The sequence below is a fragment of the Mirounga leonina genome, unplaced genomic scaffold (assembly GCF_011800145.1).
Source record: "Mirounga leonina isolate KUSES-001 unplaced genomic scaffold, KU_Mleo_1.0 Mir_125, whole genome shotgun sequence".
In the NCBI taxonomy this organism is placed as follows: Eukaryota; Metazoa; Chordata; class Mammalia; order Carnivora; family Phocidae; genus Mirounga; species Mirounga leonina.
The window spans coordinates 38,763,007-38,767,953 of record NW_023270305.1 but is presented as its reverse complement, the minus strand read 5'-3'; the positions used below and the strand labels follow the sequence as shown (position 1 = coordinate 38,767,953).

At 40.2% G+C, this 4,947-nt stretch overlaps 1 pseudogene; it reads left to right on the top strand.

The window, feature by feature from the left end:
- The first annotated feature begins 2,916 nt into the window (after positions 1-2,916).
- Positions 2,917-4,047, top strand: LOC118007541 (annotated as a pseudogene).
- The last annotated feature ends 900 nt before the right edge of the window (positions 4,048-4,947 follow it).

Genomic DNA, 4,947 nt, shown 5'->3' with positions numbered 1-4,947 from the left:
ATCATTTTAATGAATTATTATGGTATACGAAATTAAAACAAAATACAACTTAATGAGTGGGAAATATACAATGTACAAAATTGAGTACCTGCAACTTTTATTCACTTGAAATTTGATGTAGGTGAGTTGAATGATCACAAAATCACATCAGTATATGACCTGTTGAAACACTTCCTCTTTCTTTTTGTTTAGAAACCTGAAAAACCTTTCTTCTGTTTTCTAGTTTCTAGCAATGGTATCTTTTAGGCAGGTATTTTAAGAATAATAAGTCTACTTGTTCTTCATATATAGCACTCAGGATAGAATTACTTTGCAGAATCCATTACTGTTTTGAAGACACTGTGCCTAATAAATCTAAGCAGGCTTTGAGCTTTCATAACTTAAGTGCTCACCACATCTCCCGGTGCTCTTGTTACTCTGCCAACATTTTGTGATGGTTAAGAAGTTAAAAAATTTTGAACAACACAAAAGTGTCAGAATAAGGTATTCTTCCAATAATATATGCATGGGTAATACTAAACAAAAACTATTAGGTTTACATCTGTAATTAAGAATGTTACCCACAATGCTTAGGTGGCTCAGTTGGTTAAGTGTCCAAATCCTGATTTTGGCTCAAGTCATGATCTCAGGGTCTTGAGATTGAGTCCCACATTGGGCTCTGCACTGGGTATGGAGCCTGCTTAAGATTCTCTCTCTCCCTCTCCTCTCCCTCTACCCCTCCCCTGTGCTCTCTAAAAAAAAAAAAAAAAAAAAAATTTGTTGCTAACAAAAATTGAGATTAATTAATATTTTGAAATTGTGCTTTGGGGGCACCTGGGTGGCTCAGTCAGTTAAGCATCTGCCTTCAGCTCAGGTCATGATCCCGGGGTCCTGAGATCGAGCCCTGCGTCGGGCTCCCTGCTCAGTAGGGAGCCTTCTTCTCCCTCTCCCTCTGCCTGCCGCTCTGCCTACTTGTGCTCCCTATCTCTCGTTAAATAAATAAATAAAATCTTAAAAAAAAAAAAAGAAATTGTGCTTTTACATTTAGTACTTCCTATAAAAGCAGTTGGTCATTTTAATATGATAGTTTTTATATTAATTATAAATTAACACACTTTATAATTTATATCAATCATTAATATACTTTATAATTTATATCAATAATTGAATGGCTACACTGATATATGCATTTTATTAGTAAAAACTCACGTCTAGAGCTTGCTGTGTGCAAGGCATTGTTTGGAGAACTTCACCTCCATTTATTCATTTAATCCTTAATAAGATATTCTGAGATCACATACTAGAATTTACATTTTATAGATGAAAAAACTGAGGCAAAGAGAAGTTATATAATACACAATGCTGCACAACTACTTGTAGAGACAATATTTGACTTGTAACTGTTTGGCTCTACTGTCTGCATTCATCCCCTGGACTCTTTCACTGCTAACGGCTGTATGGATACATGGTATCTTGTTGGCAGAGCCCTCACTTAAAGTGCCAGGAAGAGCTTGTCTCTCTGAAGGTGATATTTGGGTACATGGTAATTGTTAGAATATAAGAATTTCTGAGATTAAATTTTCCACCAGCCTGGAAGAATGGGGACTTAGGGGCATAATTAAGTTAATTTAAAACAAAATTTTTAAAAATGTCAGTAGTCCCACACACTTTGTGACAGATAATAATATGCAAGAAACTTTGAGGCTTTTAGGCAAGATATACTACAGAAACAAGTAGACAAGGTGATAAGCCAACGACCCACCATTCACCAATTCAAGACAACTACTGCCCTCAAGTATGTGAAGCAGATTCCAATAGATATGCACTCTTATTTTAGAATCTCTGGGATCAGGGATGAGAAGTCGCTGGAAAAGATGGGAGGTATAAATCTTGATTCAACTATGGCCTTGGGGAAGGTCACCCTAGAGGGTCTCTGAACTGGAAAAGAAAATTAGAGTGAATATAAACATTTTGCTTCCTTTTGGGTATAACTGATTAAAACCAAAACAAACCCAATCTCTGAGATGATTCTGAAATTTCGATGAAGCACAAGTGCAGTGAGTTAGCAAGAAAAAAAATATACATATATACATATACATATACACACAATAAACACACACACACATATTGATGGCAGAGTTTTCTTCTGCATCAGAGAGTTATAAGATGATTGAATCAACACAATTTGGGGAAGAGGGACACACACACATACACACACATTTATTTATCCTTCAATCTATAATACATAAGTTGTGGCACCAAAAGTACATCACCAGAAATACAAGAATTTCAAAATGCAATGTAACCTAAAAAACCCAAAACAACAGCAACCAAAAACCCAAACTGTTAAAGATGTAATCCAGATGACTTAGAAATTAATCACTTAAAACCTTGGTAGCAAAATTAAAAGGAATAAGAAAAGACTTCTCTTTCCTAAAAAATAAAGAAGTAATCCTCTACTCTTTCCACTAATTACATTAAAAAAAAAATACTGGAGAGAAGAAGGCAGACTGGCAGGGGACCTTGGCATCCAGGAAATAACAGTGCTGAGTCTGTGGGTTTTCTTTTATCTTTATATATTGCAGACTTGGTGTTACAAAAGCCAGTAACTTGTAAATGTCAATGGGCACAGACAATAAAAGCCCTAACAAAAGTTTGCTCCTGTTTGGTTTTAAAAGGATCATAAAAGGGACAGTCTAGCACGATTTAAAACAAAAAAACAAACAAAAGCTTTTAGAAAACAGCTACTTTACTCTAACCAAACAGCACAGAAAAAATTGTGGCCCCACCTCTACTCACACCAGCAAATGCCTAGGATGTAACCTAGACTTCCACTCTCCACTAGTTATAAAAATTTGCCCTTCCTCTCTCCAGGCATCCTCAAGAAAGTGACATTGTCTTTAAACCCTGCATGGCAATCCCTAATGCACCACCATGATGCCCAGGGAAGACAGGGTGACCCAGAAGTCCAAATACTTCCTTGAGATCATCCAACTTTATTAATTAATTATTTATTTACATTTTTTTTTGAGATTAAGAGCACAGGGAGAGTGACAGGGAGAAGCAGACTTCCCACTGAGCAGGGAGCCTGATGCGGGGCTCAATCCCAGAACTCTGAGATCATGACCTAAGCCAAAGGCAGACGCTCAACGAACTGAGCCACCAAGATGCTCCGAGATCATCCAACTTTTAGATGAATAGCCAAAATGCTTCACTGTGGGAGCAGGCAACATGGATTCCAAGCAGATGCAGCAGATCCACATGTCCATGGGAAGGGTGTGGTACTGATGGACAAGAACACCACGATACACAAGGTCATCTGAAGGCATCTGGAGAACAACCCTGCTCTGCAGAAACTATCGCCTCACATTAGGGGGAATGTGGGCTTTATGTTCACCAAGGAGGACCTCACTGAGATCAGGGACATACTGCTGGCCAATAAGGTGTCAGATGCTACCTGTGCTGGTGGAATAGCCCCACGTAGTCTCTGTGTCAGCCCAGAACACTGGTCTGGGGCCCGAGAAGACCTTGTTCTTCCAGGATTTAGGCATCACCACTAGAATCTCCAGGGGAACCACTGAAATCCTGAGTGATGTGCAGATGTTTAACACTGGAGACAAAGTGGGAGCCAGCGAAGCTAACCATGCTGAACATCTCCCCCTTCTCCTTTGGGATGACCATCCAGTAGGTGTTTGACAATGGTAGCATCTACAACCCTGAAGTGCTTACATCACAAAGGAAACTCTGCATTCTCGCTTCATGGAAAGTGTCCGCAGTGTTGCCAGTGTACGTCTGCAGATAGGTTACCTGACCATTGCATCAGTGACCCATTCTACCATCAAAAGATACAAGCAGGTCCTGGCTTTGTCTGTGGTGACTGACTACACCTTCCCACTTGCTGAAAAGGTCAAGACCGTCTTGGCTGATCCATCTGCATTTGTGGCTACCGCCCCTGTGGCCACCACCACCACTGCTGCACCTGCTGCTGCTGCAGCCCCAGCCAAGGCTGAAGCAAAGGAAGAGTCACAGGAGTCAGATAAGGAGAGGGGATTTGGTCTCTTTCACTAATCACCGAAAAGCAACCGATTCAGCCAACTTTATTTGTGAAACAAGGAAATAAAGGCTTACTTCTCTTAAAAAAAAAAAAAAAATTGCCTAACCCTCCTGTCAATTACGATGGATCAGATAAGTCTGAGTGGTGAGCCAGGACTTTTATCCTTGCAGAATGAGTGGCAACTAGGCTGTCTTTCTTTTTCTCCTTTGACATAGGTGGAGACCATGTGGGGATCTGGTACTTCTATCTCCACCTGAAGGTAACAGAGTACCCCTCCTTATTCTTTTTTTTTTTTTTTTTTAATTCATAAGAGACAGAGAGAGAGAAGCACAGGGAGAAGCAGGCTCCCCGCTGAGCAGGGAGCCCGATGCGGGACTCGATCCCAGGACCCCGGGATCATGACCTGAGCCGAAGGCAGACGCTTAACCATCTGAGCCACCCAGGTGCCCCAGGGTACCTCCTTATTCTTGACTGAGGTGGTGTCAGTAGATAGTCAGGACTTTATCACTACTCAGTAGTAAAGAGAAGTTACCTCCTCTACAGTCAAAGGAGGCTGAGTAGGGAATCGGGACTTTCACTGTAGCTGGCAGTACCGAGTGGTACTCTCCCTTCCCCTGCCAGACTAGTGTCAAAGAAGGCTAGCCAAACCAAGACTTAAATGAGATCCACAATTTCATACATAGTCCCCCAAATATCTAGGACTTAATTCAAAGATCTCTTGACATGCAAAGAGCCAGGAAGATCTCAACTTAAATGAGAAAAGGTAATCAACAGATACCAACACTTAAGTGATACAAATGTTAGAAATATCTGACAAGAATTTTAAATCATTCATCATAAAAATGCCTCTATGAGCAATTATGAACATATGTGATATATTTTTTAAAACAGAAATCCTTAGCAAAGAAATAGAA